This window comes from Chiloscyllium punctatum, chromosome 8, assembly GCF_047496795.1.
Source record: "Chiloscyllium punctatum isolate Juve2018m chromosome 8, sChiPun1.3, whole genome shotgun sequence".
NCBI classification, from domain to species: Eukaryota; Metazoa; Chordata; class Chondrichthyes; order Orectolobiformes; family Hemiscylliidae; genus Chiloscyllium; species Chiloscyllium punctatum.
Genome location: NC_092746.1, coordinates 123,677,736 through 123,699,951, shown reverse-complemented (window position 1 = coordinate 123,699,951; position 22,216 = coordinate 123,677,736). Strand labels below are relative to the sequence as shown.

At 48.0% G+C, this 22,216-nt stretch overlaps 1 protein-coding gene across 2 annotated transcripts in view; it reads right to left on the bottom strand.

Moving 5' to 3' along the window:
* lrrc24 (leucine rich repeat containing 24) overlaps positions 1–21,826 on the bottom strand; it is a 134,432-nt gene extending 112,606 nt beyond the window's left edge. Inside the window, exon 1 of one of the 2 annotated variants that reach the window (XM_072576411.1) lies at positions 21,584–21,826. The gene's annotated coding sequence lies outside the window, so the exon portion shown is untranslated. The remainder of the gene's footprint in view (positions 1–21,583) is intronic. The other variant, XM_072576410.1, reaches the window with a different exon arrangement.
* Between the last annotated feature and the right edge of the window lie 390 nt (positions 21,827–22,216).

The following is a 22,216-nucleotide window of genomic DNA, read 5'->3' as shown; positions in this document are numbered from 1 at the left end:
CACCCATTCTGTCTGACACACCTGCCACCCTGATCTGATCTTCAATATCGGGCTGGACTTTATTGCGTCCTCAATGTGAGGATGTCGGAAATAGCTGCCTTGCGCCCTGTACCGTAATATTGTCTTTGGGCCATACCTTCATTGAAAGGGTAATGCAGTGTACCAAACATAGACCCACAAGGACAGGAGAATTAATTGAAGCTTTCTCAGTACAATTCTTCTTTAGGTTTGACCATCAGGGGCAGACCCTAGACCGTGATTAACACGGCTGGGGCTGGTCCCAGACCCTGGTTAACACACCGAGGGGCTGGTCCCGGACCCTGGTTAACACACCGAGGGGCTGGTCCCAGACCCTGGTTAACACACCGAGGGGCTGGTCCCGGACCCTGGTTAACACACCGAGGGGCAGACCCCAGACCCTGGTTAACACACCGAGGGGCTGGTCACGGAACCTGGTTAACACACCGAGGGGCTGGTCCCGGACCCTGGTTAACACACCGAGGGGCAGACCCCAGACCCTGGTTAACACACCGAGGGGCAGACCCCAGACCCTGGTTAACACACCGAGGGGCAGGTCCCGGACCCTGGTTAACACACCGAGGGGCAGACCCCAGACCCTGGTTAACACACCGAGGGGCAGACCCCACACCCTGGTTAACACACCGAGGGGCAGACCCCAGACCCTGGTTAACACACCGAGGGGCTGGTCACGGAACCTGGTTAACACACCGAGGGGCTGGTCCCGGACCCTGGTTAACACACCGAGGGGCAGACCCCAGACCCTGGTTAACACACCGAGGGGCAGACCCCAGACCCTGGTTAACACACCGAGGGGCAGGTCCCGGACCCTGGTTAACACACCGAGGGGCAGACCCCAGACCCTGGTTAACACACCGAGGGGCAGACCCCACACCCTGGTTAACACACCGAGGGGCAGACCCCAGACCCTGGTTAACACACCGAGGGGCTGGTCCCGGACCCTGGTTAACACACCGAGGGGCAGACCCCAGACCCTGGTTAACACACCGAGGGGCTGGTCACGGAACCTGGTTAACACACCGAGGGGCTGGTCCCGGACCCTGGTTAACACACCGAGGGGCAGACCCCAGACCCTGGTTAACACACCGAGGGGCAGACCCCAGACCCTGGTTAACACACCGAGGGGCAGGTCCCGGACCCTGGTTAACACACCGAGGGGCAGACCCCAGACCCTGGTTAACACACCGAGGGGCAGACCCCACACCCTGGTTAACACACCGAGGGGCAGACCCCAGACCCTGGTTAACACACCGAGGGGCTGGTCACGGAACCTGGTTAACACACCGAGGGGCTGGTCCCGGACCCTGGTTAACACACCGAGGGGCAGACCCCAGACCCTGGTTAACACACCGAGGGGCAGACCCCAGACCCTGGTTAACACACCGAGGGGCAGGTCCCGGACCCTGGTTAACACACCGAGGGGCAGACCCCAGACCCTGGTTAACACACCGAGGGGCAGACCCCACACCCTGGTTAACACACCGAGGGGCAGACCCCAGACCCTGGTTAACACACCGAGGTGCTGGCCCCGGACCCTGGTACACCGAGGGGCTGGTCCCGGACCCTGGTTAACACACCGAAGGGCAAACCCGGACCCTGGTTAACACACCGAGGGGCAGACCCCAGACCCTGGTTAACACACTGAGGGGCAGACCCCAGACCCTGGTTAACACACCGAGGGGCAGACCCCGGACCCTGGTTAACACACCGAGGGGCTGGCCCCGGACCCTGGTTAACACACCGAGGTGCTGGCCCCAGACCCTGGTACACCGAGGGGCTGGTCCCGGACCCTGGTTAACACACCGAGGGGCAGACCCCGGACCCTGGTTAACACACCGAGGGGCTGGTCCCGGACCCTGGTTAACACACCGAGGTGCAGGCCCCAGACCCTGGTTAACACACCGAGGGGCAGACCCCAGACCCTGGTTAACACACCGAGGTGCAGGCCCCAGACCCTGGTTAACACACCGAGGGGCAGACCCCAGACCCTGGTTAACACATCAGGGGCTGGCCCCAGACTCTGCAGATATTTGGGATGGAGAGCTTGAAAAGGTCTGGCAGAACCCTCTGATAAAGTTTATCTTTCTCCTTGTAAAGAACATTTTCTCTCCAATACAACGTCTGGTCTCAGCTAAAAGTAGAGCTGATCTCCTTACATTGGACAGCAGATACTGTGAATAAACAGCAGGGAGGTAGCTGTATTACAGAGCAGCATGACCACTACAGCAATGATAATGTGTTTGGAGTTGGGGGGAGGTGGGTGGGTGGGGTGGAGGGGGGGTCGGGGGTGGGGAGGGGTGGGGAACGAGTTAGGAGACGGCAGTCTCTCATCAAACTCCATTGGTACTTGATTTTCAGTGCAAGAAAATATTAATGGCATTTTCAAATCTGCGAACACTCCTCCCATGTTGAGTCATTGGGAAGTGTGTAGACATCCCAGGGAGCAAGGGTGGCACTTGTTCAAGGCAAGAGCTTGTGCATCAAGTCATTTCTTTAAACGTGGGAAGTCTGGTGAGCCTCAGATGCCACACAATTGTGGCTGGACAGGAGACACTCCTGCTGTCAGTGCATCAGAAGGGTTTGGACTTGACCCTAGAACTTGACACTAGACAGCATAGGTTTAGGGTGAGAGGGGAAAGATATAAAAGAGACCTGAGGGGCAACCTTTTCATACAGAGGGTGGTGCATGTATGGAATGAGCTGCCAGAGGATGTGGTGGAGGCTGGTACAATTACAGCATCCAAAAGGCATCTGGATGAGTATATAATTAGGAAGGGTTTGGAGGGATATGGGCCGGTTGCTCGCAAATGGGGCTAGATTTGGTTGGGATATCTGGTCAGCATTGACGAGTTGGACCGAAAGGCTGTTTCTGTGCTGTACATCTCTATGACTCTAAGTGGATTTGAGAATCTCAGGGTGTTTCCCCTGGAGAAGAGAGAGTTGAGAGGATGTTTGGTACAATGATGTCACATGATGAAGCCGGTTTCTATTGTCCATCGCTAAGTTACCCAGAGGGCAGTTAAGAGTCAAGCCCATTGCTGTAAGTCTGGAGTCACATGTTGGCCAGACCAGGTAAGGATGGCAGTTTCCTTCCCTGAAGGACGTTAGTGAATCAGATGTTCAAAATCAAGAGAGAAGCAGATTAGGAGAAACAACTCAAGGGAAGCAAGAAGGATGGTGTAGTGTTTCAAACTGACAGAAAAATCAATGACGAGTATTATCCAGGTCCCCAGACCGACAAATCGACAATGGAAAGTCTGTGAGATTGCACACGATCCCAATTTTTTGACAGAAGCAACACAAGTGTGGATAAGTAACTACATTGGGTTGTGTCAGCTGTTTAAAGCACATTTTCCTTTCATAACACTCGGCTCTAATTTGGTTAATGCCAATTTTAATTAATTTGTAACAGTAAAAGTTTTAAGACCGTAACACATAGAAGAAGTAGGCCATTCAGCCCATCACATCTGCTGCATCATTCAGTGTGGTCTTGGCCGATCTGATCATCCTCAACTCCACTTTCCTGCCTTTCCCCCATAACCTTTCACTGATTAAAATCTGTCTGTCTCAGCCTTGAATAAAGTTAATCCTAGCATCGACAGCCATCTGAGGTAAAGAATTCCACAGATGCACACTGTCTCCCCTAACTCAGTCCAGTGATGTGGGATTGATCATTAGCATTCTATATTTGGAGATACCGTGGACAATGTGCACTATGGGACTAGCTCTCCTAACCACGGGCAGAATTTTCCCCGGCTCCACCCCAGTGGGATTGGAGGCCAAGGGGTGGCAGATTCCAATACATTCCCACTGCCAGGGAGTTTTCCCAATGTAATGTTGGGAATCAAGATTGACTGCCTAGTCCAAGGAACAAGTGGAAGCATCTGGAGAACGATGACTGAGAAGCAGCATTCTAACCAGCACAAGAGTCATCTCAACAGGCCTGAAGAAGGGTCACTGGTCTTGAAACTCTGCTTTCTCTCACAGATGCTGCGTTTTTTCAGTAATTTCTGCTTTTGCTTCTGATTTCCAGCATTTTCAGTTCTTTAGTTTTTCATCTCAGTACATCCTGCAAATTGCTGTCTAGTGTTCCCTTCATTAACAACACATTTTATTCTCCTCTTTGTGTCTGCCCACATGTAAGGGGGATTATGTAAGGAGATTTGATCTTTAATTAGTTGAACTATGTACTAACGATTCATAATTGTTTACCTTGTGGCTGACTACTTCAACTTCCCCTCCCACTCTGACAAGGACATGCAAGTCCTGGGCCTCCTCTACCGCCACAAATCCCAGCTACCTGACACCTGGAGGAAAGACACCTCATCTTCTGCCTTTGGACCCTCCAACCACCCAGCATCAATGTCGACTTCACCAATTTCCAGATCTCCCCCCCCCCACCTCATCCCAGATCCAACCCTCCAACTCGGCACTGCCCTCTTGACCTGTCCCACCTGTTCATCTTTGTTCCCACCTACGTGCTCCACCCTCCCCACCGACCAATCACCATTACCCCTCAACCTGCATCTACCTATCGCCTTCTCAGCTACCTTCCCCCTAGAACCACCCCCATCCCCCATTTATCTCTCAGCCCCCTTCCACCCCAAATTCCCGATGAAAGGCTTTTGCCCGAAATGTCGACTCTCCGGCTCCTTGGTTGCTGACTGACCTGCTGCGATTTTCTAGCACTACACCTTTCGACTCTATCTGTAGCTAGAGTCTAATTGCTTGGAATAAATAATAATTTTCATTAAATCCATGCTTTTTACCAATGTGGCTCTGGAAGGTTGATAAATTGAGGAACGCTGTGTACTTTTCAAAAAATAATCTTTAACATTTGTGATGACCCTCAGGGTTCTCCATTACACTCCCCTAGTGAGGAATGATACAATGGTCCTCATTAAGGCCTCCGTTCGAGGTGGTTTTCAGGGCCTCAGCTCTCACTGTGATGGTCAAATCCAGTCCTATGATTCTGATATTCCAGAACAATAAACGGAACAAGATAGAAGCAGCGGACCAGGTTCTCTTCACTCAGCAATCAGCTCACTCTACCTGTCTCTCTCACACAGCGAAACGTTCTTCATTATCATACATCCTCCATCGATATTTTCAGCTCCCGCTGTTCCCCAGGGTCTGAAAAGAGAACTCACCATCCTCTCCCCAACATGTCATTTCTCGGAATTCCAAACTCCCCTGAGGTTTGCTTCCTGTCTCCCGTGGATTTTCCAGACCCTTTGGGGCGTTCATCATTCATTCCCTGGGATTGATTACTGGAGCAAACGTTACCTGTTGTGTTTGGATTACTCCTTCCAACGGATCTGTTACAGGTCATTCTCCCAAACGTGCGTTTTGTCAATGCGAATTCGCTGTAACATGATTGACAAATTGGGGATGCCATTTCGAAAGCACAAACATTTAAAACATGTGTTGGCTGTACAATGATTACATCGCCAACACTTTCAGCGCTATTTCTAAAGTTGTTACAACGTAGCGTTGCACAAGAGCACAACCACCACATTACAGAAGAACTGATTGGACTTTATCACATATTCGCCAGGATGTATGCCTGGATTCCAGATTCTCTTTAACCTATTTCTGGTTAACAAGGATCTGTTCATGGATTCCTTCATCCCTTCCTGTTCCCGTCCCTCCTTGGCCATCACCTTTGAACCACATGAGATTTAAATGATGAAATTGAGTAGAACACAGAGAGAGCGATGGGAAAGGTGAGAGAAGCTGTTCCTTGATTTCAGGAGCGTGATGTGACGGGAGACGCTCCAAGCTCATTTTCCAGGGAACCTTTCAGTCTGTTGGCAACGTCATGCACATCAGGACCTGTCAATCTGAATTATTTCCACCCCACTGTAATCAGGTAATGAGATTTAATCAAAATTCCAGCAGCAAACACGAACTAGCATTGCATACAAATGGAACGCTAGAAATCTTGGCAATGCTGCAATACACTGGACCAATGAAGTGGTTTTGTAATTTGACATAAAACATAGTTTGATAGTTAGATTTATTGTTGTTATGTGTACCAAAATACAGTGAAAAGTGTTGTTTTGCGTGCAACACAGGCAGATCATACCAGAGAAGGTGTATCAGGGTAACAGAACAGAGTGCAGAATACAATGTGGTAAAAACAATGACTGCAGACTTTGCCCGAAACATCGATTTCGAAGCTACTTGGATGCTTCCTGAACTGCTGTGCTCTTCCAGCAGAATACAATGTTACAACCGCAGAGAGAAAGACAGAAAGAGGGATCAGCATTAATATTTGAGAGGTCTGTTCAAAAGTCTGATAATAGTGGGGAAGAAGTTGATCTTGAACATGTTCACACCTGTATTAGATTCATAGAATCATAGAGATGTTCAGCATGGAAACAGACCCTTTGGTCCAAACTGTCCATGCCGACCAAATATCCCAACCCAATCTAATCCCACCTGCCAGCACCCGGCCCATATCCCTCCAAACCCTTCCTATTCATATACCCATCCAAATGCCTCTTAAATGTTGTAATTGTACCAGCCTCCACCACTTCCTCTGGCAGCTCATTCCATACATGTACCACCCTCTGTGTGAAAAAGTTGTCCCGTAGGTCTCTTTTATATCTTTCCCCTCTCACCCTAAACCTATACCCTCTAGTTCTGGACTCCCCGACCCCAGGGAAAAGACTTTGTCTATTTACCATATCCATGCCTCTCATGATCTTATAAACCTTTATGAGGTCATTCTTCAGCCTCCGACGCTCCAGGGAAAACAGCCCCAGCCTATTCAAACTCTCCTAATAGCTCAAATCTTCCAACCCTGGAAACATCCTTGTAAATCTTTTCTGAACCCTTTCAAGTCCCACAACATCTTTCTGGTAGGAAGGAGATCAGAATTGCAATATTCCAACAGTGGCCTGACCAATGTCCTGTACAGCCGCAACATGACCTCCCAACTCCCATACTCAGTACTCTGACCAATAAAGGAAAGCATACCAAACGACTTCTTCACTATCCTATCTACCTGCGACTCCACTTTCAAGGAGCTATGAACCTGCACTCCAAGGTCTCTTTGTTCAGCAACACTCCCTAGGACCTTACCATTAAGTCCTGCTAAGATTTGCTTTCCCAAAATGCAGCACCTCGCATTTATCTGAATTAAACTCCATCTGCCACTTCTCAGCCCATTGGCCCATCTGATCCAGATCCTGTTGTAATCTGAGGTAACCTTCTTTGCTGTCCACTACACCTCCAATTTTGGTGTCATCTGCAAACTTACTAACTGTACCTCTTATGCTCGCATCCAAATCATTTATGTAAATGACAAAAAGTAGAGGACCCAGCAACCGATCCTTGTGGCACTCCACTGGTCACAGGCCTCCAGTCTGAAAAATGACTCTCCACCACCACCCCTGTCTTCCACATTTGAGCCAGTTCTGTATCCAAATGTCTAGTTCTCCCTGTATTCCATGAGATCTAACCTTGCTATAACCAGTGTCCCATGGGGAACGTTGTCGAACACCTTACTGAAGTCCATATAGATCACATCCACTGCTCTGCCCTCATCAATCCTCTTTGTTACTTCTTCAAAAAAACTCAATCAAGTTTGGGAAACATGATTTCCCACGCACAAAGCCATGTTGACTATCCCTAATCAGTCCTTGCCTTTCCAAATACATGTACATCCTGTCCCTCAGGATTCCCTCCAACAACTTACCCACCGAGGTCAGGCTCACCGGTCTATAGATCCCTGGCTTGTCCTTACCACTCTTCTTAAAGAGTGTCACCACGTTAGCCAATCTCCAGTCTTCCGGCACCTCACCTGTGACTGTCGATGATACAAATATCTCAGCAAGAGGCCCAGCAATCACTTCTCTAGCTTCCCACAGAGTTCTAAGGTACACCTGATCAGGTCCTGGGGATTTATCTTTTATATCTTCTGCCCAATGGAAGAGGATGAAGGAGAGTACAATTGGGGTGGGAGGGATCTTTGATGATGTTGGCTGCTTTCCCAAGGCAGCAGCAAGTGTAGATGGAGTCAATGGATGGAAGGCTGGTTTGTGTGATAGACTGGCCTGTGTTGACAACTCTTTTTAGGTCTTGCAGTGATGCATTCAGTTGGGATGCTTTCTGTAGTGCATCTCTAACAATTGGCGAGAATCCTTGTGGACATGCTAAATTTCCTTGACCATTGTGTCAAGGTGGGCGGACCAGGACAGATTGTTGGTGATCATCACTCCCAGGAACTTGATGCTCTCGACCCTCCCCACCTCAGCACCATTGATGCAGAGAGGAACCTGCCCTCCACTCCACTTCCTGAAGTCGATGACCAGCTCCTTCGTTTTGCTGACCGTGATGGAGAGGTCTTTATACCGTGCTGTTAAGGTCACTCAGTCTCCTTCCTGTACTCTATCTTGCCATTGCTTGAGATCTAACACCAACAGTGGCGTCATCAGCAAACTTGTAAATGGAGTTGTTGTGGAATTTGACCACAGAGTTGTGAGTGTATAAGGAGTATAGTAAGGAGCTGGTTACACAGCCTTATGGGGTACTGGTGTTGGGGATTACAGTGGAGGAGGTATATTCTGACTGATTGCATTCTGCGGGCCAGGAAGTCAAGGACCCAGTTACAGAGGATGTCGCAGAGTCTAGATTGTGGAGTTTTGAGATGAGTTGATTTGGAATTACGGGTGTTGAAGGCAGAACTGTTGTTAATATGTAGGAGCCTGACATAGGTATCCTTGATGAAGGGCTTTTGCCCGAAACATTGATTTTACTGCTCCTCGGATGCTGCCTGAACTGCTGTGCTCTTCCAGCATCACTAATCCAGGAGTAGGTATCCTTGTGGTCCAGATGTTCCAGAGATGAGGGTAGGGCCAGGGAGATGGCGTCTGCCAGGGACCTGTTGCACCGGTAGGTGAATTGCAAGGGATTGAGGCAGGCTGGGAGGCTGGAGCTGATGTGAGCCATGACTAATCTGTCGAAGCTCTTTGTAATAATGGAGGTCAGAGCCACCAGGTGGCAGTCATTGAGGCACGCTGCATGATCTTTCTTCGGCACTGGGATGATGGTGATCTTCTTGGAGCAGTTGGGCACTTCAGATTGTAGTAAGGAGAGGTTAAAGATGTCAGCGAATACTCCGACCAGCTGACCCCTGCAGGATCTGAGTGCATGGCCAGGGACTCCATCTGGGCTGGTCTCTTTCCATGGGTTTACTCTCCAGAAGGCTGATCTAATATCTGTGGCAGTGACCATGGGTACAGGTGCACCCGAGACTGTGAGGGCGTCATTTCACTGACCTTGTGATCAAAACGAGCAGAGATTATGTTGAGGTCATCAGGGAGGGATGCCCTGTTACCCACAATTCAGTTCGACTTCCTTTGTAGCCGATTATGCCATGTAAGCTTGCCATAAACAATGGGTGTCTGCGTGGTTAGTCTAGGTCTCAAGCTTAGTTTGGTATTGTCTCCTGCCATCTCTGATGGTCTTATGAAGGTTATACCTGGATTTCCTGTACAGGTCAGTGTTCACCCGACTTGAACACCTCAGACCTGGACTCAGCCGTGAATGGATTTCCCGGTTCCTTCATGGTTTCCGATTGGGAAATGTAAACAGAAGTTTAAGTTGTTGTCTGGGTTCTCTCCTTATGGACTTGGCACAAACTAAAGCATCCCACCCCAATAGAAACACAGACCTTAGTGTTCTCCCTATCTCCACAGCACTTTGATAAAACTAGCCACTTTAGAGGGAGAGAGGTTAACAGCAGACTCTAATCAGGCATGAAGGGAGGTTGTCACTTCAAGTTGAGCAACTCAAACTTTATCCTTGTTGGTTATGATATAACCACTGAGAATAACAATCCATATTCAAAATTTAAAAAGCCCAAATTTCTCGATGAGATTCCAGTCTATAACTCACTCCAAGGTATCCATTATTGTATATGTAAAGCAACCCAAACCTCTCGGTTAGATTCCAATCTGTAAGTCACTCTCGGGTATCTGTTATTGTATATATGATCCACGCTGAACCCCCCCGATTAGATTCCAGTCTGTAACTCGCTCCCATTATTATAGATAGAGTAGAATCCCTACAGTGTGGAAATAGGCCCTTTGGCCCAACAAGTCCACACTGACCCTTTGAAGAGTAACCCACCCAGACCCATTCCCCTACCCTATTACTGTACATTTACCCTTGACTAATGCACTTAACCTACACATCCCTGAACACGATGGGCAATTTAGCACGGCCAATTCACCCTGACCTGCACATCTTTGGATTGTGGGAGGAAACCGGAGCACCCAGAGGAAACCCAAGCAGACACGGGGAGAGTGTGCAAACTCCACACAGTCACCCGAGGTGTTTGACCATGAGGCACAACTAGGAGATTATCTCCCGCACACTAACAGCATTGGAATAGAACATACTTCCCCCACATTCCCCTCCTCCACTGTATCAACACTCCCCCATTCCCCTCCTCACTCCCCTCACCCCCTGCATCAACACCCCCCATTCCCCTCCTCACTCCCCTCACCCCCTGCATCAACACTCCCCCATTCCCCTCCCCACTCCCCTCACCCCCTGCATCAACAGCCCCCCATTCCCCTCCCCACTCCCCTCACCCCCTGCATCAACAGCCCCCCATTCCCCTCCCCACTCCCCTCATCCCCTGCATCAACAGCCCCCCATTCCCCTCCCCCAATATATCAATATTTCATTTTCCCCTCCTAACTATATCGATATCCCCCATTCCCTTCCCCAACTATATCAACACCCCTGCCCCTCTCCTATCATGCCCCCTCCTTCCAAACCACAGTATCGTCTCACCCCAATCCACTTCCCAACCACACCCCTGACCCTCTGCAGCCCCCTCAGCTCCCACCCCTCCATCACCCCCAATATTTCCCTACCCTCTCCCCCTCCCTGCAATGTATTGACCCACAGGTCTCCATGCCCCTTCTTGTCTGGTACCCACTGTCCCTCACATTCAGCCAATGGTGAGCTCTGAGGGACAGACTCTCAGACGTGAGAGTGAGGGCGGGTGGGAAAGGTTTTGTTTCTGAGGTAACCTGGGCAGTTCTTGGGGTAGATCCAGCCTGGATTTGATTTGATTTATTGTCACATGAACCTAAATACAGTGAAAGGCTTTGTTTTGTGAGCAGTACAGGCAGATCATAGCAAACAAGGACGTACAGATCACAGGGTACTTGAACAGAATGATGCCAACAGGTTACACTGCACATGAGGAGCCCAAAACAAGATCAACCTTAACTAGATCAACATTATTTGAAATTAGAGCGGTCCATTCATCAGTCTAATAACAGTCGGGAAGAAGCTGTTCCTGAACCTGTTAGTGTGTGCGTGTGTTCAGGTTTCTGTATCTTCTTCCTGACGAACGAGGTTATAGGAGATCATTACTTGGGTGGGAGGGGTCTTTAACGATGTTGGCAGCCTTTCTGAGGCAGCAAGCTGTGTAAATGGAGACCATGGATGGGAGGTTGGCTTCCGTGATGGTCTGGGCTACACACACCACCCTCTGTAGTTTCTTACAGTCCTGGGCAGAGCAGTGTCCTATAGCAGGCGGTTATGCACAGGACAGTATGCTTTCAATGGTGCATCTGTAAAAGTTGGTGAGGGTCCTTCTAGACATGCCAAATTCCCTGAGTGGCCTGAGGAAGAAGAGGCGTTATTGTGTCTTCTTGACCATCACATCTCCATGGGAAGTCCAGGTCAGGTTGTCAGTTATTGTCACTCTGAGGAACTTGATGCTCTCCACCCTCTCAACCTCTACTCCAGTGATGTAGATGGGGGCGTGTTCTCCTCCTTCCTTCACAAAGTCAATGATCAGTTCTTTAGTTTTGCTGACGTTGAGAGAGGGGTTGTTCCTAATGCACCACGTCACCAAGCCCTCTGTCTCCCTTCTGTACTCTGAGTCGTTGTTTGATATCCATCTTACCACAGTGGTGTCATCAGCAAACCTGTAAATGGAATTTGGCCACACAGGCGTGGGTGTACAGTGAGTACAGTTGGGGGCTGAGAATGCATCCTTAAGGGGGGTGGGGTGGTGGGGGGTGGGGGGGGGGGGGAGTCCTCCAGTTCTGAGGGTTATTGTGGAGGAAGTGCAGTTGTTGTCACTGATTGCGGTCTGTGGGTCAGGAAGCTGAGGATCCGGTTGTAGAGGGTGGAGCCGAAATGAAGGTCACGGAGTTTTGAGATCAATCTGGAGGAGATAATGGTGTGGAAGGCAGCTCTTTAGTCAGCGAGCAGAATCTGACATCGGTGTCTTTGTAATCCAGATATGTCAGGGACTAGTGCACGTCTAGGGATATGGTGTCCACTGTGGACCTGTTATGTCGATAAGCCAATCGTAGGGGATCAAGGCAGGCTGGGAGAGTGGAGCTGTTGTGGGCCATGACCAGCCTCTCGAAGCCCTTCAAGCTTATTGAGGTCACAGCCACTGGGTGATAGTCATTAAGGCATGTTGCATGTGCTTTCTTAGGGACAGGGATGATGGTGGTCTTCTTGAAGCAGGTGGGGACTTTGGGTTGTAGGAGGGAGAGGCTGATGATCTCAGTGAATACCTCCACCAGCCGGTCTGCACTGGATCTGAGTGCTCGGCTGGGAACTCTGTCCAGGCCCGTCTCTTTCCTTGGGTTGACTCGCAGGAAGACTGATCTGATGTCTGCAGTGGGACCGAGGGAACAGGCGCATCCAAGACTGTGGGGCAGATGGCTCCGCGCCACTAGCATTCTGAAACCCAGCATCAAAAGGACTGAGCACATCAGAGAGGGATGTATCTTTGCCTGTTATCTTGCTCTCCCTCATTTTGTATCCGATTATGTTGTTTCGGCCTTGCCTTGGGCACATCAGGGGTCTATCTGGTTGGTTGGGGCCTCTAATTTGGTCAGGTACTGCCTCTTGGCATCCCTGATGGCTTTGCGGATATTATATCTGGATTTCCTGTATTGGTCTGGGTCGTCCAGTTTGAACAGTGCCCCTCTGAACCCTCAATAGGGGGTGGATATCCTGGTTCATCCAAGGTTTATGTTTGGGGAACACTCAGGTTGACTTCTTTGGTACGCAGTCCTCCACTCAGTTGCTAATGACAGTGGGTGGCACACTTGTCTTGGATTTCCACTGAGTACTTGAACATGGTCTAGTCCACAAATTCCAAACAGTCCCGGAGACGCTGTTCCACGGCCTCTGACCAACAATGAAGAATCCTCCCATTTCAGCTTCTGCTTGTAAGCTGAGAGGAGGAACACAATGCTGTGATCTGATTTTTTTTTTAGTGAAGGCAGGGGATGGTGCGCCAAGTGTCTTTGATGGTTGTGTGGCATTGGTCCAGAATGTTGGGTCCTCTGGTGGGACGGGAGATGTGTTGGTGTTACTTTGGCAGCACCCTTGAGGTTGGCTTGGTTGAAGGGGCTGGCCACGATGGATAGGGCCTCAAGGATTTTAATCTCCTGAGTGTTTGCCACCCCTCAAACAGCAGCATTGCTCAGGCATCTCCCAGTGTGCCCTGTGATGGTATCATCCCTGCATTATAATAATGACGATGTCTTCAAGGACACTTTGTGGAATGGCAAGTCCCTCCTTCATAATTTTATTTTGAAAAGATTACTGATGTCACTTCATTCTGACTTTGCAAGAAGACAGATGAGTGCAGTTCCAACAACACTCAGGAAACAACCTACCAAGGCTCCTGGAATAGCTCTTTCATTAAAGTTATGAAATTCCTTCCCCAAGAACATTCCTAAACTTGATAAATTCATTCATGGGATGTGGGCATTGCTGCCTGTCCCTAGTTGCCCCCTTGAGAAGGTGGGGGTGAGCTGCCTTCTTGAACCGCTGCAGTCCACCTGCTGTGGGTTGACCCACAATGCCCTGAGGGAGGGAATTCCAGGATTTTGACCCAGCGACAGTGAAGGAACGGCGATATATTTCCAAGTCGGGATGATGTCTCACCAGCATCATCTCAGGGACAGTTAAACATGGACAACAAAAGGTAGTTATGTCACTGATCCCCAAACGCCCCCAAGAAACAATAACCAGATTTCTGTCGGTAGTTTACTGTTAAGATGCGATTCGTAATTGCTTTAATCAATTTAAGCTGGAAAAAGGTTAAACTCCTGACCTGTGTAATTTTTTGAGAATTAGATTACTTACAGTGTGGAAACAGGCCCTTCGGCCCAACAAGTCCACACCAACCCGCCAAAGCGCAACCCACCCGTACCCCTACATCTACCCCTTACCTAACACTACGGGCAATTTAGCATGACCAATTCACCTGACCTGCACATCTTTGGACTGTGGGAGGAAACCGGAGCACCTGGAGGAAACCCACGCAGACACAGGGAGAACGTGCAAACTCCACACAGTCAGTCACCTGAGGCAGGAATTGAACCCAGGTCTCTGGCACTGTGAGGCAACAGTGCTAACCACTGTGCCACCGTGCCGCCCACAATAGAAACTAAAAAGTGCACATTTTTGACAAGACCATGACTGAGCTGTGTTTTTACTGCTATGATTAGGAAAGTAGATATGTTAGCAGATATTCTGTAAAACAGGAGCTATTGTCATTGGTTTGGGCAACTTAACTGCAAATGCAATGCACAATATTTTGGTTTAATCTGTATTGGTGACCGAATTGGAAAGCTCAAGCAAATAGTTCTCTGTTATTCTCAAAAGTAGTGAAAAAACACATCAAGTTCCATATGATAGAACACAATGATAGTATATAAAATGCATATTAATGCAATAAGCCAGCAGGGCGGGATTAATACAATCCAACACAGAACTCATTTCCTGGAAAGAGCTAATAGATTGGATAGAATCATCAAAATGCCACAGCACAAAAGGAGGACATTCCACCCACTATTTCTGTGCTAGCCCTCTGCAGGGCCCAGTGCCACTCCCCACGTTCTGTCCACAGCCCTGTACATTCTTCCTTTTGAGAAATATAGACATTTTGTAAACAACGTGTTCAGAGATGTTATGACTCACTTCTGGAGTCGGTGGAATGTGAAGCCAGGCCTCTTGGCTCCAAGGTAAGGTCACTACTACAATGCCACAAGAGCTCTCCTCTTCAGATTATATTGCAAGCTTCTCCTGAATATCTCAATCATCGCGCTCTCCATCACTACACTCTTAAGACACTGCATTCCAGATCCAAGTTCCCCGATACTTGAAAAGGCTTTTCCTCATGTCTCCGTCAAGGCTTTTTGGCCTTTCCACCAATAGCAACAGTTTCTCCCCATCGACTCTGTCTAGACCCCTCGTGATTTTAAACACCTCTGTCACAACTCCACACAACCGAATCTCCCCCCAGGAAAACAATCCAAACCTCTTCAGTCTTTCAACATAACGACAGTTGTGAACACAGCCCAGAACATCACGGGAGCCAAACCTCCCGCCCACAGACTCCATCTACACTTCTCATTGCCTCAGAAAGGCAGCTAATTTCATCAAAGACCCACCCCGGTTAGAATCTCTTCCATCAGGTGGAAGATACAGAAGCCTGAACATACACACACCAACAGGCTCAAGAACACCTTCTTCTCCACAATGTTATTAGACTTCTGAATGGATCTCCCAAATTTCAATTCTAATGTTGACCTCGCTCTTTGTGCTCCTTCTTTGCAGCCGTAACATTGTATTCCTCGAGTTGTTAGTGTCATAGAGATGTATAGCACGGGAAACAGACCCTTCGGTCCAATCCGTCCATGCCGACCAGATATCCCGACCCAATCTAGTCCCACCTGTCAGCACCCGGCCCATATCCCTCCAAACCTTTCCTATTCATATACCCATCCAAATGCCTCTTAAATGTTGCAATTGTACCAGCCTCCACCACATCCTCTGGCAGCTCATTCCATACATGCACCACCCTCTGCGTGAAAATGTTGCCCCTTAGGTCTCTTTTATATCTTTCCCCTCTCACCCTAAACCTATGCCCTCTAGTTCTGGACTCCCCCACCCCAGGGAAAAGACTTTGTCTCATGTCCCTCATGATTTTGTAAACCTCTATAAGGTCACCCCCCAGCCTCTGACGCTCCAGAGAAAACAGCCCCAGCCTGTCCAATCTCTCCCTATAGCTCAAATCCTCCAACCCTGGCAACATCCTTGTAAATCTTTTCTGAACCCTTTCAAGTTCCACAACATGTTTCCAATAGGCAAGAGACCAGAATTGCCCACAATATTCCAACAGTGGCCTAACCAATGTCCTGTACAGCCGCAACATGACCTCCCAACTCCTGTACTCAATACTCTGACCAATAAAGGAAAGCATACCAAACGCCTTCTTCACTATCCTATCTACCTGCGACTCCACTTTCAAGGAGCTATGAACCTGCACTCCAAGGTCTCTTTGTTCAGCAACACTCCCTAGTACCTTACCATTAAGTGTATAAGTCCTGCTAAGATTTGCTTTCCCAAAATGCCTATGAACTTTGTACAGTATGATCTGCTTGTACTGCACACAAAACAAAACTTTTCACAGTACTGAGGTACATGCAACCATAATAACTCAAATCAAATCAAGATCTTTACCAGTAAGACAATTGGGATCCTTCCGAACTCACGTGCACAGCTTTGGAACAGCAGGTTGGTTTGGAGTGAGGGATGTCAGTGGGGAAGTGATGAAAGATCATCTCAAAGCTCCTGCGAGGATGTTAGATTGTATGGCAGACTGTCAATGGCAGTATTTAAAATATCAGCCTCATTTGAACAGCAGAGTGGTAATTCACGCTCAGAAATACTGAATCACCAGCTCTCTTTCTAGATGCACTACCCCCCCTACATTGTGCAGCATTGAGGTGTGGAACACATCTTTTCTCTCACCCTATGGAACACTGACACGTGTGAATCTCTCGCCCTAGAACATGCAAACTTAAGAAGAGTTTGCGAAGATGCCAACCACTTGCAATGTTTCCGAATGGAGCAGCTGGAGGCCATGTGCAAGCAGCAGGAAGAGTGTCCCATCCCATCCCCTCATAGACCCTGAGGCTCCAGCATTGGACCATTCAGCCCCCGCCGAACCCACTCCCCCTGCCCTGTAAAGCAAATGACTCTTGAACCTGACAGGCTCCTAGAGACGGAGGGGAAAGCAGCGTCAAAGAGCCAGTGCAAACTGAACTCAATGGCGATCAGAGAGAAGACTCCCCTCGGTGGAGTCAGCATTAACCCAAAGGAAAAAGACTGTGAGAGGTATGGATAGGGTAAATAGGCAAGGTCTTTTCCGTGGGGTGAGGGAGTCCGGAAGTAGAGGGTGTAGATTTAAGGTGAGAGGGAAAAGATTGAAAAAGGACTTTTTCACGCAGAGGGTAGTGCGTGTATGGAATGAGCAGCCAGAGGAAGTGGTGGGGGCTGGTCCAATTACAACATTTAAAAGGCATCTGGATGGGTATATGAACAGGAAGGTATTGGAGGGATATGGGCCAAGTGCTGACAAATGGAACTCGATTTATTTAGGATATCTGGTCGGCATGGACGAGTTAGACTGAAGGGTCTGTTTCCGTGCTGTACATCTCTATGACTCTATATTTTTTAATTGCTGGAATCTTCTCATGCAGTAGAGGTACTGAGCTCAGCATCACTGCACCTACAACAGCACTGACAGTGGATTCCTGGGTCAGCTTGTGAAACTCCGTCAGAAAGTCTCCGTCAGCAATGTTGGCATTCACTTTGAGAGGGCTGGAATACAAGAGCAGGGATGTACGACTGACGCTGTATAAGGCTCTGGTCAGATCACATTTGGAATATTGTGAGCAGTTTTGAGCCCCGTCTCTAAGGAAGGACGTGCTGGGCTCGGAAGGAGGTCCAGAGGAGTTTACAAAAATGATCCTGGGGATGAAAGTTTTGTCATGTCAGGAGCTGCTGAGGACTCGGAGTCTGGACTCAATGGAGTTCAGAAGGATGAGGGGGAGGGTTCTGATTGAGACTTATAGACTACTGAGAGGCCTGGATAGAGTGGACGTGGAGAAGGTGTTTCTACTGGTAGGAGAGACTAGGACCTGAGGGCACAGCCTCAGAGGGAAGGGACGACCCTTTAGAACTGAGATGAGGAGGAATTTCTTCAGCCAGAGGGTGAATCTGTGGAACTCATCATCAAGGGGTGGGGGAGCGGTGGGGGGTGGTGGTCGCTGTGGATACCAAGTCATTGAGTGTATTAAAGACCGAAACAGATAGATTCTTGATTAGTAAGGGGATCAAAGGTTATGGGAGGAGCAGGAAACACATCAGCCATAATCGAATGGTGGAGCAGACTCAATGGGCTGAATGGCCTGATTCTGTTCCTATATTTTATGGTCTTATGGTCTAAAGTGCAGAAAAAAACTCAACAAGTTTTGGCAGCAGCGGTGTAGAAAGAAACAGAGTTCATGATTTTTAAAAATCATTCATGGGATATGGGGGTCACTGGCTGGGCCAGCATCTACTGCCCGTCCCTAATTGCCCTTGGGAAGGTGGGGCTGAGCTGCCTTCTTGAACTAGGTGAAACTGAGGACTGCAGATGCTGGAGATTAGAGTCAAGATTAGAGTGGTGCTGGAAAAGCACAGTAAGTCAGGCAGCATCCGAGGAGCAGTCCTGTTGCTTGGATGCTGCCTGACCTGCTGTGTATTTCCAGCACCACTCTAATCCTGACTGCCTTCTTGAACTCCTGCAGTCCACCTGCTGTGGATTGACCCACAATGCCCTTAGGGAGGGAACCCAGTGACAGTGAATGAACGGCAATACATCTGAATCCAAATGTAGCAAGACCTGGACAATATCCAAATTTGGGCTGAAAAGTGGCAAGTGATATTTTCCTCAAATACCAAGTAAAACCAAGTAATAATAATTTCCAATAAGAAAGAATCTAACCATTTGACATTCAATGGTATTAACATTACTGAATTACCATTACTAACTGTCTTTGGTGGTGTAGTCAATTACAGCAGAGCACTTGGAAAACAGTGATTGGACTGGATAGAATTTGAATGAATTTAAGAAGGGAAATCATGCTTGACAAATCTACTGGAATGTTTTGAGGATGTAACTAGTGAAGATGATCGGGGGAGCTAGTGGATGTGGTTTATTTGGACTTCCAGAAGGCTACTGGTAAGGTCCTCATGGAAGAGATTCACATGTAAAATTAAAATGAATGGGATTGGGGGTAGTGCTGTGACTTGGATAAAGAACTGGTTTGGAGGAGTGGAAACAAACAGCACGAATAAATAGGTCACTTCCCAAATGGCAGGCAGTGAGTAATGAGGTACTACAGGGATCCGTGATTGGACCCCAGCTATTCACTATACTGTATATATTAAATCATTTAGATGAGGCAGCTAAATATAACATCTCCAAAGTTGCAGCTGACACAAAGCTGGATGGGAGGGTGAGCTGAGGACGATGCAGAGAATCTTCAGTGCAATTTGGACAAGTTGAGTGAATGGGTAAATACATGATAGATACAATGTAATGTGGAGAAATGTGAGGTTATGCATTTTGGTGACGAAAACACGAAGGGAGGTTATTATCTGAATGGCGATAAATTGGGAGAAGGGGAGGTGCAGTCAGACCTGCGTGTCCCTGTACACCAGTCACTGAAAGTGAACGTGCAGGTGCAGCAGTTAGGAGGCAAATGGTACGCAGATCTTCATAGTGAGTGGGTTCAAATACAGGAGCAGGGAGGTCTTGCTGCAACTGTACAGGGGCCTTGATGAGACTTCACCTGGAGTATTGAGTGCAGTTCTGGTACCCTTAGCTACAGAAGGATTTCCTGGCTAAGAAGAAAGTGCAGCAAAGCTTTCCCAACGGATTGCTGGGACAGTGGGACTGACAACTGAGGAGAGACTGGAACGGTTCGGATTGTATTCACTGGAGTTTAGAAGAATAAGGGGGATCACAGAGAAACCTATCTGATTCTAACAGGACTGGAGAGGGTAAACACAGGATTGGGGAGTTCAGATACACGGGTCACACTCCAAGGCTATGGAGTCAGAAACTTATACCGCAATTAGGTAAACTTTCTTCACCCAGAGAATGGTGAGCCTGTGGAATTCACTGCTACCTAAAGCGGTTGAGACCAAAACGTTGAATAGCTTCAAGGAGCAGTTAGATATTGTCCTTAGGGCTAAAGGGATCAAAGGGTATAGGGAGAAAGCAGGGGTTAAATGGTCAACCATGATCAAAGCTTGAAGGGTTGAATGGCCTATTCCTGTTCCTATTTACTATGTTTCTGCATTTCTATCAACACCCTTCCCAATGGGGAATACCATTGAGCGGAAACTCAACTAGACTCACCATATAAACAAGAGCAGGTCAGAGGCTGGGAATACTGCGGTGAGTAACTCACCTCCTGACTCCCCAAAGTCTGTCCACCATCTACAAGGCACAAGTCAGGAATGTGATAGATTACTCCCTACTTGTCTGGATGGGTGCAGCTCCAACAACTCTCAAGAAGCTTGACACATCCAGGATAAAGCAGCCCGCTTGATTGGCACCACATCCACCACGTTCAATGCTTGCTTCCCCCACTACCAATGCACATGGCATCAATATACCATCTACAAGATGGTGGTGAAGGTTCACTGAAGGGACGATGATATATTTCTAGGTCAGAATGCTGGTTGCCTTGGAGAGAAATGTGCGGGAGCTGGTTAGCTCAGTTGGCTGGATGGTTGGTTTGCAATGCAGAGTAACACCAAAGCCGTGAATTCAATCCCTGCACTGGCTGAGGTACCCATAACGGACTCTCCTCTTAATCCCTCCCTTTGCCTGAGGCGTGGTGACTATCACCAATCACGTCTTTCTCTAATGAGTGAGCAATCTCATAGTTTGGTAGGGCTTCAGTGACTTTACCCATAAGATGCATCACAGTAAGTCACTAAAGATCCTTAGACAGCACCTTCCAATCCCATGACCACTTCCATCTAGAAGGACAAGGACAGCAGATACATGGAATGCCTACATGTTCCCCTCCAAGTCACTCACCATCCTGACTTGGAAATATATCGCTGTTCCTCAACCACCACCTACGCAAGGGCAACTAGGAACAGGCAATAAACGCTGGTTTAGTCAATTATGCCCTCATCCTATGAATACTCTGAATGAAAACTCTGAATCCTTGTGTGTGTAACATATTCTCACTGCTAGTACATGCAGCATTCCCACTCCCTATCCACCGAACATTTCCACTTTTGACTGTGAAATATTCCCTTTCTGTCTGCATGGAATATTCCCATTCCCTGTTGCAGAATCTATCCCAGTCCCTGTTCCTGAAATAACCCAATTCTTTACACCTATTATGCTGTGCTCTGCATTTCAGAACAGAGTAAATATACTCTTGGCTTTAGTGACAGGATTCGAGTGAGTGGAGGATAATGTATTAACTGCGATGGGTTGTTTAAAATGCTGTGTGAGGTGAATAGTAAAGAAGGCTGACAAATAACTTAACACAGACTGACTGCATAGGTAGTTGTGCTGAACACTGTTTGAATGAGATGTAAATTACTTCAATGGGATTATCGAAGCACACCAGCTCTGTCCATCATATAAAGTAGGAGGCTGTGTCCTTACCTGGATAGCAAGCTGACTCCTTGGGAGCTCCTCTCAATACCTGCAGACAAACGTAGACCACACATGGTATTGAAGTCGTGTGGCAGCACTGAGACCAGATCAACTGGCAATGAGCATGAATTCTTTCTCAGTCTGTCTGGCCCTCTGCCTCTCTCTCTCTTCCATCTCTCTCTCTCTCTCTCTCTGTCTCCACTCTACTAAAATCTCAAACAATCGCTAATCAAAGACTCGCCTGCCTCTCTCCGTGATTGGTGACCCTTGTTTACATCAGCTCAATAAAATGGCCAACCGCAGACTCACTGGGTGATGTCATCTGGCCCGTCTTCCCTTCCAGACATTAATTGTCATTTTTCACTCATTAATTTGTCATTTTACCAGACTTCATTTGTTATTTTTAACTCTGTATTTCTCATCTTTTCGGTCTCTAATTGTCGTTTTTTAACTGTTTATTTGTCATCTTTTCAGTTTATGTCATCTTTTCAGTCTTTACGTGTCATCTTTTCAGTCTTTGTCATGTTTTCAATTTTTATCTGTCATCTTTTTCAATTTTTACTTGTCATTTTTTTCAGTCTTTATTTGTCATTTTTCAGTCTTTATTTGTCATTTTCTTCAATCTTTATTTGTGATTTTTAA